The 15,010-nt window shown below is 38.9% G+C and overlaps 1 pseudogene; it reads right to left on the bottom strand.

Annotated features, from left to right (window-relative positions):
• Nucleotides 1-1,482: 1,482 nt before the first annotated feature.
• Nucleotides 1,483-15,010, bottom strand: part of LOC140332012 (mas-related G-protein coupled receptor member D-like) — an 18,237-nt pseudogene continuing 4,709 nt past the window's right edge.

The raw sequence follows: 15,010 nt of genomic DNA, 5'->3' as shown, positions 1-15,010 counted from the left end.
TTAACTCAAATGAGCTAGAGATAAGAAAAAACTTGGCTGAATGGAGGCACATAGTTGCTAGGATCATCAAGCAATTTTGAAACCACCAAGGATGTGAATTGACAAGTTTTGGGAAAGATTGTGTTAGAGCTAAGAGGCAAAGTTTTCCAAAAATTTGGCCAGGGGGGTGATTAACAAAAGCATCTGTGGAGGGGAAATGGATGTACAGCATGTACCTCCAATAAAGAGAAGATCGGTGAGAGAGGGGTAGGAAGGACACCTATTTGACATTTAACATCTATGGCTATATAAATGACTACCCTGCCCAAAATGACTGCATGCCTAACTAAATAAATGTTCGATTTAGGTTTGATGAACAGACAGGCCCAGAATACTATGCATAAATGGGCATGATAACTGTTGTTTGAAGAGGAACTATAGCTAAAAATTACAAAAAAATGTGAACGAATGAAAAACATAGGCCTGAACAGAATGAATGTATATAGTTTAAAACAAGGGAGAAGGGGACTGAATTTCTCTAACACTAGCTCTTCATAAGTTTAAAGCCAGCTCCATATATTTAAAGTGAAATTAAGAGAAATAGGCAACTTTGTGGCATAAAATAAATACATTATTTGGATTTAAATAGCATCCATTATACAGAGAGACATTTATAATATCAAGTCATTGTGCATACAGTATGGTCTTAGGCCATCATGTTTACAAATGTTGGACGATCACTGTTGTTTCAACGCGTTTCGCCGATAGGCTTCCTCAGTGGACTTTCCAAGAGTCCTAATTAGCAGAGGATCACTAATGATGAGTTCTGTTCTAAAATAAAAAAAGGGCGGTGAACACACAGGATACTTAATCTCAATAGATGTGTCAGATTATATGGAAAAAGGAGGCACTAAAGGTTATACCAAAATGGTTGAACAGTTCAATCTGTTGTTATATAAGGTCACACACAATTGATCAGGTTTTGGCTACAAATAGGTTGTATTAGTCATTCAGCTATCAGGAAAATAGAGAAGAGCTGGTAACTGGTAGCATGGATGGACAGAGATGACTCTGGTATCTGGTAGCATAGATAATGAAATGAATGTATAGATTGCAAATACCTATCAGCACAACAGGTATTCTAGAAAAATTCTGGTTATGTACACAATTAACAATATACCAATGTATGGCCTTATTTTTTATGCATTTAATTAATTTAAATAAATAAATAAAAATGTATATTTGTGGTTTACATCTGACAATATGTGTGAAGTATTTTGATAGAAGTGTGATACATTCAGATTTGGATCTTATGGAACACCGTACACATTGTTGATCCCTGTTTGATCTCAAACTGATCCCAAACATATTACAAATATCTATGTAGACTATCTCGTTGGGCTCATGCACACCACAAAGCACACAGTACTGGAAAATATTCATGTTTGTGGGTTTCAGCATGTTCTGTGTTAGGAAGCCCCCCAAAAAACTACAGACCAGGCATAAGCTGTGCTCAGTTTTATTTAAAAAAATAAAATATGAACTGTGAACATGTGATTCAAATATTTATACACAATAACAGGGTTACAGTTACAGGGTACTACAGATATCATAGGTAAGGATACACAAATCAGCTACCATATACCATAGCTTATCTTCATCCACAGTTTACAGTGTAATACTGAACTAGTGCTTTATGTGCAATAAATGTAAGATGATAGAAGGATTCTGGTGGAACCCTTTCAGTATATGTAAAGGAAATTAGGTGTAAAAACACAGTTAAAAGACACCAAGCCCTTAAACAATCTTTTTCCTTTATGGAAATAACGATCAGGTTAGTAGTAAAGGAATGGTTTAGGTAGTGTGCATGAGCCTAGCTTTTGAAGTGCTTTACCCAGCTACAAAAGCTCACTTTAAGCACTAGGATTCCAACAACCAAATTAGGATTCCTATTCTAAATTTCCTGAGTGAATTATACCCTGTTAAACCAGGGGGTTGTTGGTTTGCTTTACCCCTAAATACAATTTAGGAGGCAACTGTAAGGATAGTTTTGCTTGATGTATTAGTTGATTTGTTGTCCTTTGAGTCAACTTTCTCCTCATCATCCTTATCCCTAAAGGCTCTTTGGAGGGCTTCATGGATAGAGTTAGAACTTTTTTGATTCCTTTTCCAGCCTACAATATAGTAAATGTAGGGGTTGACAATGGAGTTAAGTACTGTTGCAAACACCATTGCAAAGAATACGCTTACAGTATCTGAATCCTTTAGTAATAATTTGAAGTACATTAAAAACCACAAGAAATTAAAAGGAAGAACTGATAAAATGAATACAAAAACTGCAGCAATGATGATGATAAACAGTTTAGGTGTGTACTGATGCTTAATTGTCCTCTTTACTTTGATAAGCAAGGTGAAACTAGAAATAATCATGATTGGTAGGCAGATACCAATGGCTAACACAAAGACCAACAGAACTACATCTTTCAATGCTGACAGCTGTAAGGATAAACATTCCTGAATACTGAGTGGCATCATAAAATATTTCTGCAAATAAATATAACTGTTCCTGTCCTATAAATTGAGGATTTGTACCAACTAGTGTATTTATAAAAACCATCAAAATAATCATAGTAAATACAGCAAACAGGGCATCAGCTACAGACAGATTCATAATATAAACTGTGTATTTGTTTCTCTTGATCTTGAAGCATAGGTACCAAAACACAATAACATTTCCAATTAGGGCAAAAATACAAAGACCTATAGCTACAGCAGCCGCTATAGTGAAATGTATGTGTGAATACTCCATATAGCCACTTGACAGTCTATCAAGGGTATTATTCATGCTTGTTGTATTCATGTTTTCTTTGATATTGGTATATATGGTCCAAATAAAGTATTCAAATGTGTCTTCTTCATCCACCTGTATTAAAGGTTATACAGGAAACAATTAGCAGATGTAAAACGTGATAGGCAGATAGAATAATTGTACATATAAATTGTATATGATTTAAACAAAAAAAGTAAATTGATAAAAGGATTTGCATTCTTTATTTAAATAATGAATTGATTAATATTCTTCCAAATTAAGTTAGAACAATGATAAAGTGGATCTGCAGTTCATAACAACCAGAAAATACTTCTTTTATTCTTGATGAGCAGGTTTGGTAATTATGTAAAAACCTAACACATTGCAGTAGAAAATAGCATATTTATTGCATAAATCAGATTATTTATTTCTTGGTAGAAAATGATGAACAACTGTGTTGAAGAGGGAGGAAAAGTCTAATGTCTAATGATATGTCCAAGGCCCAGGGGCTGAATGCTAACTTTGCAAGCTATCCCAGGAAATATTTTCACCTCTACTCTCTACTCTTGCAAAACGGACTCTAGGGACTCTAGACTCTAAGAACAGCACAGCCTTACCTTTTTACCTTTTTTACCTATAGTAGATTGCCTGATAAAACGTGCATGATGGCATCTGCATGTATGTTTTATACAGTGAACCACCTCCCAGATCTAGCCAGCAAAAGATTAATTAAGAGTTTGATTTATAATGTCTAGAGACACTGTGACATCTCATGATCTGGAAGCAGATTTGTGAACTTGGTTGTAGAGGTATTGCTACCTGTTTGCTTGGTTGGCCTAATGATGTTAGTAGCCTTTTTTAAAATTGGTAACACTGAAATTGATCATATAGGTATATAACGAAGATCCTTCCACTCAAAATCATAAGTGATTGTAGAAAGTGGGGAAATCGGTGGAAGCTACATGTGAGTTCTAAACAAAACAATATATATACATTTGCAATGAATTTGTTATGTTCTAATGTTAACATTTTCTCCACTAAAACTCTTAAACACTTACAGACTACAATGTCCCACAAAAATAGAGGTCTGCACAGTTCATTTTCTGTACTTTTTTAATCTGACTAGCAAGACTTACGTTTAAAACTGAAAGCTAAGGACAAATGATAAAAAACAAAGACATAAGAATGTATGTGTAGGATATGATATCTAAACATGATATAAGATAGTAGATCTCACCTGTAATATGATTTTATGTTTCCAAGTAATTCTATAGAGTTACACCATCCTGAGACACCCAGTCATAAGCCGAAGTGAAAGATACAGCGATATGTGATAAATGACTTAAATAGGCACCTGTGTCTGAGGCAACAAGATCTGGGAAGCATAGAGGTGGAGTTACATCAGGATTTAATTAGGTATCAAATTTAGAAACTGTAAAAAGTCAGCTTTGGTATAGCACCTTAACCTGTAATTATTGGGAAATACAAGGAAGTGTTCTATAATAAATACATACGTATGATACTTACACTACCAAACACATTTTTCTATTCTTTACACACATAAGAAAATGCACAAATGATCTGGAAAAGCAAAGAATGTATACAGTTATTTCAGTTCTGATTTTGCAGGCTGTGGTATATCTGTTCAAATGATTATTATGTGTAATATAGAGGCAAACTTGGTGCCAGAGAAAGGTACAAGGAAGGAATAGTAGGTGTCATATACACCCCAAATATGAAAAAATCTTTTGGGCACCACAAAAAGGAGACCTTTTGCTAATACCTACACCCTAAATCTGTAAAACTTGTCTTGTTACAATGATCCCTGTTTGCATTCAATACAAGGTTGGTGTTCTCCTTAGTTAATTTCACCTACAATGTATTAGATATATGGGTGTTTGACCAATGATGTTTACGGAGGAGAATTAGTTTCATATTCCAGATCTCAGAGAGTGGATGGATACTGATCTGTACTGCAGAACTAATTCTGCTTTATCAGATCAATATGCAGATAAAACTCAATATAAATGTATAACACTATGAACATTTAGGAAGAGAGAAGAAAAAAGAAGAATGCTTCTTTGTGGCTACTTCAGTGGTTCAAGAAAATTGTATTGGACTTTTTAAGGTATGTAGAGCTCAACTGACCAAAAAATCAACGTACAAAAGGAAATCATATAACTATATCTCAAAATAAACATAAGGTGTTCACCCCCTTCAGGGGAGGGTGGAGAACGAATTGCTAGTTTTGAGATGCAGAAATTGATGTGAATGGCTTAAGTGGGTATAGAGGTTGCATTGGTGGTTCAGATAAATGGAGATAAGGACTTTGGAAGTTGGTGAAATATTGGCCATAGGCTGCTCAGCAGCATAATTTGGTTCTGGCTCACCAGAGACACTCCCCAGACTCTACTGCTTTTAAGAAATACAGCTTTACCTAGGACCCAACTCCATCTTTGGCTGGACAATAAAGGAGAAACTGCAGATTGACAAACTCTTCACTCTGTACAAACATGCAGAAGTGCAGGAGTCCCAGAGTAGTCCCCTATATGCACAGTTAGATCCTGAGTACTAATTCCATTGGAACCTATCAATGTCAAGAATACCTCTTACATTACAATCAAAAGAATGTCACCCTTACAGATAGCCAAAAAAATCATTGGTGTTAGTGGTAAATGACCTGAGTGGCACAAATGGCTCATTCCTCAAGGAACTCCTAGAAACCACTGGAGGGGAAACTCTGGTTGGGAAAATCTGCTCTATTGGGTGGGGTTCTTCTCCTTTTTCTTCTGTGTCATTGTTGGTATTATTGTTTTCAGGTTTGTCATCTGCATTTCCTACAGTATTTATTGTACAGCATTGTGTAATATGCTGGTGCTTTATAAATAAAAATCATAATAATCATAATAATTGTTTGTGAAATATGAATAGGTTGTTCTCATGTATCCCTTTTGTCAGGCCATAATGCTAGTATGTATGTATTCTCTTGGCATATTGGATTATAAGGATGTATCTAAACATATTATATTGGATGTATCTAAACATCAAATCAGAAATGTAACATATTGCATGTTACTATACCTTAGATGTGGTGACTGTGTCTGAGGAAAGAAGTTCTAGGTGGAGTTACAACAGAATATAATTAGGTATTAAAATTTAGAAAACTGTCAGAAGTCAGCTTTGGTAAAGCACCGTGTAATAATTGGGAAATACAGGGAAGTGTTCTATGATAGTTACATATTTGTAATACTTACACACCAAAACAATTTTTCATTCTTTATACACATAGGAAAATGCATATATAATCTGGAAAATATACTCCAGACACCCTAAATAATATATTTTCTAAAAGCAGAGAATTTACAATTATTTTAGTTTTGATTCTGTATGTTGTATTTTATCTGTACAAATGTTTATGAAGGAGGTGACTGCTGAATTAATGAATACCTAATATGCACAGCGTTAATATAAATGTTTTCACTCTTAAACCAGACCCATTCCAGGTTTGCTGGATCACCCAAGTTCTCCCATGATAAATGGGTAAATAATAGGTGTGGTGTACATCCTAAATATGAAAATACATTTTTATTGGGATATTAAAAAAATGGGGATTGGGACTTTTTAATACCTACTCCATGAATCTGTTAAAATTGGTTCACTTTTTTACCAATAAAAACAGTTTCTTTAAACAAAACTTGTTTAAGTTTTTTTTCTCTATAGGTTGTTTGTTTTCAAGAATTTTATATATTTGTGGGATTTTTGAGGTCTAAAATTTGCATGTTTTTCCCAGGGGAGAAAAACTGAAATGGCATTATTCTTTAACTTCTCATTTAGTACCTAAAATACATCAATTGCATAACAGACAATACATCTTTCATATATTAGACATCCAGTCACATTAGCAGGACACCTAGCAAGCAGGATGTGATCTTGGTTTCTCTTGTTGATATGAGGCAGGCATTGTTGTATAAAAATAGCACACACACACACAGCAACTCATTTCAACACAAACAAGGTGTTTGTTGAGCTGTCAACTGGTTCACAATACTGTCAAATAGGATAAATGAAACTACGGCTTACAAATAAAATGTTTCTACATGGTAAATACTGTATATCTTGGAAGAAATCCTTTTAATTATCAATGCCTGCTAATTATAGTCTTATTATTATAGTCATTATAATGTCTGCTTGTACCAACCCTCCTTTTCCACTTGTGACTGATTTCTTGGCTGTGTATTCAAGGAAGAATTTGAGTTTTATGCTAACATCTAAACTCTAACTGCATTTTACCTAGGAATTTAGTTTTGCCTAAACCAAGCCCTACTAATTTTCCATAAAGCACAGCCCATGTCTAGTGAGGCCTGGAGCAGGGAACAAAGTGCTGTTTTATTTTATTAGGTTTAACTGGTATTGCTGTTCAACAACTTCAGATGAGGTGATTGCTGAGTCATAATCACCGACCAATTTCCAGGTTTTCCTTATTTTTTTTCATGGATTTCATGAATTACTAAATACTTATTTTTTTTTTTCATAGATTTTATGAATTACCTAACAAAAAAAATGAAGGTCAATTGTGTTTGTATCTAATTATCACTTTCAGATATTCCTTCCAGCTTTAATGACAGCCAGCAGCAATCCTGACACTTAATGTACCGTATTTTTCGGACCATATGACGCACTGGACCATAAGACGCACCAGTTTTTAGAGAAGGGAAATGAAGAAAAAAAAGATTTTGAAACAAATAGTGTCCTAAAATATTTTATGTGCATTAAAAACCAACAGCACAGTCATAAACACATGTAATAAACCCTGTAAAGTAAACAGCAGCATTTAGAACCATTATTAACAAATAAAGTCAGCAAAAGACAAAATTACTGTAAAACACAATAACGAGAGACTTCAGTAATAAAATAGTTTATGTTGTGTATGTATGTGCTTTCACTGTGTTTGTGTTGTGTATATGTGATTTTACTATGTGTGCTGTACCTCAGTGAAGATCCTGGTGAAGAGTGATCTTCAGTGAGGTTCAGCACGCTATTCAGGGAACACTCTCAGCATGATTGGCTGACAAAGTCATGTTGGGAGAATTCTCCCAGCATTCCTGATCCCAGCATGACTTTGTCAGCCAATCATGCTAGAGTGGGAGGACGCCGGGAGCAAGATACAAGAGTGACAGGAGTCACAGTCACTCTGGCCGCGCTGGACAGGAGAACAGGGTAAGTAAAAGGCGGAGGGGGAGGAGCTATACAGGGGGGACCGGACAGCAGCTGGGGAGGAGCTGAGGCGGGGCTTACTATGACTGGGCAGGCTAGTGCAGCGCTGCCTGGCGCGGTCCATACCCGTGCTCAAGCCCACCGCTCCGGGCACAGAGGGAGAGGAATGGACTGTGGAGAGACAGCCAGGGCAAGCTGTGAGGCGGCCGCGGTCCAGACCCGTGCTCACCGCTCACCACTCCGGGCACAGAGGAACAGAGGAGAGACAAGTAAGAAACATGTTTAGGCTACATTTGGACCATAGGACGCAGGGACTTTTTCCCCCCACTTCTGGGGGAAAAAAAGTGCGTCTTATGGTCCGAAAAATACGGTAATCTTTGGAAAATAGTTTTTTTTAGGCAATAACATCAGAAATGTATTTGTTCAGTTTGTTATTATTATGTATATTATCCCTTCACTAATGTATCATATATTATTATGTAATCTACCAGTAAAGCAATACAAAACTATTATAAACACAAAACCTATAGGAGCTATAGGTATGATCTGAGCATTTACTGCTCTAAGATCCTGGACAGACCTAAAGGTATTGTCAGCCTTTCTCACTGGGTTTATAGGTGTATTATAGGGGGAGATAGTTTCCTCAATAACCCCTGCCCCCTAGGAATTCCATCAAAATAGGCTCAATTCCTTTTTCTTTTTCTGGGGAAAGTGAGCATTGTGTAATGTAGACAGGTGCAGTGCCGGGCTTAAGCATTGCCTTGTGTGGTGTCCCAAACCTCAGGAGGAACCTGATCAAGTAGCGGATCCTGTGGTTGGCATTCCAAATATCAAAAACAATTATTGTTTGGTACATGGATGGGGATGACTAAGGATGTGACATGTAGGTGTCCCGTCTTACTAATCCCCAACTGCAACTTTAATAGAACAAACAAATCTCTCCCTAAATTCACAGGACAATTTGGAATGATCCTGAAACGATGTGTGAACATTGACTGATGATTGTATGGATGTTGGATAGAGAGAGGAGGAGTTTTATAAGATCTTGTAAGTATCCCATTAAATCCCACAGAGGGCTCAGCATTCTCTCTTGGACCACTATAATAGTCCTCACATATAGCACCAGAATCCACAAGAAAAGGGAGAGGACATCCCTCTATGTTCAACACAATCAGTGGTGACTCCCTATAGTGGTTCGGGATACTGTCCCCCGGGCATCTTTGTAATGTCTGCTGCCTACAGGCTACAGGGAAGCGAGGGGTATTATTCTGGGGCTGTGGCTGTGGTGGGGGAAGATTTTGAATCTGAGCTTGTGGATATGGTTGGGAACTTGAGCTTGAGTATCATTTGGGGCATTTTGCCTAAGTGGGTAGGGGCATTGACTGAACCAGTGGTCAGTCTTACCACAATTAAAGCAACCTGCAGAATGGTTTCTATTATTACCCCCTCTTCCAGAATATGAACCTCTGCCCCTTCCCCTTCCTGGTAAACCTCCCCTGACTGATTCGGGGGGCAATTCCTTTCCTGTGTCTGGTAATGGGCTTCTTACCACTTCAAAACAGCCAGCCGCATCTTTCTCCATTAAATTTGTTTTGGAATTGATCTTTATTAAGACTAGGCCATTCGGATATCATTTGCTTAACAGTAAGCTGGAGATGTGGCTTTAAATTGGTAAGAAAAGTCTGAGCATAGAATGCATATTATCCTGAATACTCATTCCTGCTTCCAGAGTCCAAACTTCATTAAACCTCTTCCAGAAGTCTATAACAGACTCTCCTGATTTTTGTTTACAGGCTACAGCGGTAGGCAACGAGGACCTAGTCTGAAAACACCTGTCCATTTTACGTCTAATTTCGTCCCTCATTGTGTCTATGCCTGCCTCAGTATTTAGTTTATAATTTCCAGCAGGCGTATTTGGGGGCTCTATAGTGCTTATAGAGGGGACCTTACTCCAATCCCAGGGGGAATTCTGTCCCATCTATTATGAGACGCATATCCTCCTGTGTCAGACACCTTCCTTTACAGGCTCTCTTTAAATAATGGAATGTCCGAGATGAAGATGAAGAAGGTTTAGGGCAGTGCTTAACAATCTTATTAATATCATCTACTTCAATAGGTTTTTTTTTTTTTAACAAGGTGTCTCCTAAACATAACCTCTTAACTATGTTCATATGGAAGGTATCATTAGCCCCTCTATCCATCCATATCTAAGCAACAGATAGGATCGGAATGCCCCTAAGCCTCAAGACAGGGACTTTCCGTACTCACCGAATTCTGTGTGCTCTAATCCCAGACCCAAGCCCCCAGCTGAAAGGATCTGCTTCTACTTCTAGTTCCTCGAATGCACCCTGACTTCTCCTTTAACCAGAAAGACAGACGTCTGGAGAGACATCCCAATATCACACACGCACACAGTATGGTCTTAGGAATAGTCTCTGATCTTTACTTGTCAAAGCGGTCTTTTTATACACATTGGGTTATGTTATTTACGTACAGCTATTTAAGTTTCACTTGATACATTGCAAGGCATACATTGTACTTCAAAAAGCTTTCGTCATCTGTTTACAGAGTAGACACAAATAGAAATACAACTAGTATATTTAACATTAATAATAACATTTATTAGCTATACAGTCCTAGTTAACCCTTCAATCCCCTCTTAAGTCATGAACATGACATTTCTTTCTAACATAGAGAGGTAAATAGCATATTTTTGTCCAGGATCTGTAGGCTTACCTGTAGTGCAGGTAAGTTTGTCTTTCATCATTATCCAGTTGCGTTTTGACCACAACAAGGCCAGGGAGATGTAAGGTGATTTCCAGGCCTTAGCCAGTGCATTTCTGGCCTTTAACAGGATTATATAACTTTTCAGGGTGTTTCAGTAGAGGCATATCAATTTTGCAAAACATTCCAGACTTGGCAGACTTGGCTAGAAAAGTATTCCTGTGCCACTGGGCAGGATCACCAGATATGTTCTATGCTACCCAATGGAATGGGGACACTTGCTTGAAAACAAAAAGAGGTTAGAGAAGCACTAAGCAATCTTGGTAGAAACTAAATTTCAGCATAGCATAAGTTTACAGTTCAATTCAACTAGGCCCATATTGAGAGATATCTTAGAAATGTTGTGTGCTACGTCAAACAACTTCCAACTCCCAGTAGTAATGCATGCTTAGTTCCCAAGATCTTATGTAGGGGAGCTTGGAAGAGGGAGCGGACAAGACTGAATATAGAATAGATATCTGTGCAGTGAAGTCAGCTTAAAGGGGGAGAGCCCTGAGCTATCTTGGAGCAGACAAAGGAGTGGAGATGGACATAACGGAAGAACTGAGAGGGAGGCAGTTCCTTGGACTGTAATAAATGGTCTATGCTTGAAATGGACGCACCAGAGATCAGGTCCCCCACCTAAAAAAACATTAATAAGCCACCAACTAAATTGGGTAGGCTTCAACATTGGCGAAAACCTTGGGTTACTCAAAAGCGCAGCAAGAGGCGAAAGTACGGAGCAATGATTCAATCTATCCAAGACTGATAAGAAGTAGGGACCTGTTGCTAAGCTTTGGGAGGGGTTTATACCGTTGTGACCCTGACTTCTGTATGATTTGTTTAAGGGCAAGGTCCCCTAGATGAAACAAGGTACCCTGGACCTTTGACAAGATTCAGTATAGGGGATCTAAAAAAAATGCTAGTTTGTCCTGTAGTGGGGGCATAGTATACCACAAAAGTGAGCAGTTGTCCAGCTATAGAACCAACCACAGATCTACCCTCAACCACCACCTAATGAAAATGTAGGTGTTTAACCAGGCATAATGCTACAATATATATTCTAGGCATTGACAGTGATAAATAACTGAATATTTTTTAGGAGGTAGTATGAGTAAGAGGTCCTAGTGAAATGGGTCTCCTGCAGACCTATGATGTCGGCCTTTAAGGAGTGATAGTATTGGAAGGGCATTAACTGGGAAACAGGGTTAACAATGAAGACACAACGCCATAAAATACAGGTTAGAGGGACCAGGTTTTGCCACTCTGAAGATTACTCTGAGGAAAAAAGGGCAGAAAAGTCACCATGTAGGCACAGCTCACCATGTTCAGACAGTTAGGGAATGAAAAGGCTTAGTGCATCTTGTGACCTTGTACCAAAGAGGACATGGTGGATCTTGCTTACCATCTAGTGGTAAAGAAGCTGAAATGTCTGTGTGCAGCAACCCCAGGTCAAATAGTAGCTTTTCCCCATCTGTGAAATTCACAAAGAAGAATGACTTGCCATTGTGATGAAATAGCAATCACAGCGGCAATGCCCGGAGGTAAGGTATATCTTTTGAGGCCAAAAAGAGGCTTTAGTGCCCTGGATGGTCAGAAGAGACAGGTCAACAAAGATTTGTACTGAAAATCTCTACATCAGCACCTCCGATTAAGCCCTGGCCACTTTTCTCCATCCAGCAGTAGCAGTTCTGCTCACTTCCTGGTCTGAGTCATGTGACTCCCTGAGAGTTGCCCCTTTACCCTAGAGGACCAGAATATTCCACAGAAATGCATTGTCACAATACCTGTCGGTTTCCGCAGGGCTCCCCACTAAACCATCCAGCGGGGATCATCTTTCAGGAAAAGAAAGAGTCTGGATGTAGCAGAACCTTGGGCCCAAAGCACCGTGACAGTATGGTGCCAATAGCTGTTTCAGATGCATCAACCTCTAGAACAAATAGCAGGGAAGGGTCCGGATGTCTCAAGATGGGAGCAGAAGTGAATAATGATTTTAATTGGTGAAAGGCTGACTGGGCTTCAGAGGTGGTGTGCAGACTTGTGAGCTTTGTCACGGGGGCTACAATGGTGGAGAACCCCTTAATAAATTTCCAAAGCAAATCCCAAGAATCGTTGTATACCCTTTCAGTTGATCGGGACTGGCCACTCCCAAACTGCAGATAACTTGTCTGGAGCCATGGCGATTCCCTGGGTGGAAATTATAAGGCCCATGAACTGCATGTTGTCATTCTCAAATTCACATTTTTCAGGTTTGGCATACAGTCCATGAACACGGAGCCGACCTATGACCTTCTTTTTTTATTATTACATTTTTTATTTTAATTATTTTCATGTACAACCAACACATAAAATACATACTCCATAAAACAAAACTCACAGTGTAGTATACATATAGTGAGAATATCATAAAAATAGTGTTCACATTTACAATTAATTTCTGTACAAACAGTGTTACCCACTCTTTTGAATTGGCGAATCCGAGGAAGAAATCTTCCATATCATCCCAATAATGCATTTTCTTATTAGACAAGTCACTATTAATTCCACGTTCTTGTATATACTAGTGCACAAAATGTTACAAACAAAATATTATAAGTGAAAAAGAGATTGTGATGAAATATAAAATTTTATATTTTGACATTTTATAGGTCATGCTCAGGATCTTCTTCTGAGCATCCGAGAGTACACTATTAAATTAATTCTCCCATTTCCCTATATATTCTGGGAATTCTAAACTGGCATAGCTGATTTAAAATTTGTATAATTTTGATAGAGTTTGGAGTGGTCTGTTCTCTCCCCTAAACAAAGCTTCTAACGGTGTAAGAGCTCTCTCAGAACGTAGAGCGTGTGGTAGTGACCTCACAAAGTGGCAGAGTTGTATATACTGCCACTGGTGTATCTATCTACATTTATCAAAAGAAACTAGCTGTGACAAAGGGCGAACTAAATCATCCGAAACAACAACTCCCTATCCACTGACTGTCCCAAAAAAATCCTTTTAAAGTCCTGGTATAAAATATTGGTGTCCAGTAATTGGAAGTAAAGGTGAATTATATTACCACCTGTGTTGTCTATGTAAAGCATCCCAGCATCTCCATGGGCATTGAATCATTTTCCTTTCCGTATTGTTTGGGAGCCAAAATACCCTTATTTAGATTACCTGAACAAAGCTCCATCTCTAGGCCACCCACCAATTAAGGACTGTTATGCAAGCGGGTGTGGACCCACTGTGCCACTGACTGGGTACGCTCCAGAGGGGCGTGACTAAGCCACTACCTGGTCTTCACTAGAGCCTCTGATGGTGAGGATAGGCTTGAGCTGCGGGGTACCTGCCAGGTGCCACTCCAGAGCAATCCCCAGGCCAGCGGCAGCTGACCACAGGAGTCAGGAAACCCGGTGCAAGCACCAAGGGGCTTGCGTGGCCAAGAATCCAGAAACAAAGATCCAAGGTCAGGGTCAGGCGGCAATCAGGCAAAGTCCAAAAACATAATCTGAGGTCAGGGTCAGGCAGCAAACAGGCAAAGTCCAAAAACGTAAGCAAGGTCCGGTACACAGCAAGGCAAAACAGAGAAAACACCCTAGCATTGAGAGTTACACAAGGTAAACCTAGAGAAACCAGCCATAGGCTGTAGAAAACAGAGGGCGTGTATGCATTACCTCATAGATTAAGAGAGACACACCCACGCCAGCTCAAACACCAGAGCAAGTCTCAGCATGAAGGAAACACAGGTATGGAACACAGGTAGTGGGGTTACCTGAAAGATAGGACCCGTGCCAGCAATTAGGAGCAGCGGCACTGGCACCACCTGCAGTGCTAACAAGGACTCTATTTAAGAGAGACCTCATTCAATTTTTGGGGTGAAAAAGTGTCAAAGAGATCCTGGCTCTATATGGATACCAGATAAATGTTGATACTAGTCTATTTAACCACCTAACTGATAAGCCCGAACTTTTCCGTGCTAAAAAAAGTTACTATTTTCGATAACCCGAAAATGTAACCCGATGTAAATACAGTGAGAAAAGTTCGGGTTTATCGATCACTTACCTGGTCCCGCTGCGATCGTCAATCCGTCGTGTTCCAGCGTCGTCCTCCAGCTTCGGGTGTCCTCTCCGGGAAAAAGAAGCCGGCCGGCTTCTTCTCCCTCTGTTCTGTCCAACGTCGATCGCAAAAAAAAAAATACTCACCTTCTCCCTCCGCTCCTCCAGACACGTCTGTACTCTTCGATCTTCATCCGGCGAGTGCAG

This window comes from Pyxicephalus adspersus, chromosome 5, assembly GCF_032062135.1.
Source record: "Pyxicephalus adspersus chromosome 5, UCB_Pads_2.0, whole genome shotgun sequence".
Lineage (NCBI taxonomy): Eukaryota > Metazoa > Chordata > Amphibia > Anura > Pyxicephalidae > Pyxicephalus > Pyxicephalus adspersus.
This window is presented reverse-complemented; position numbering and strand designations above follow the sequence as displayed.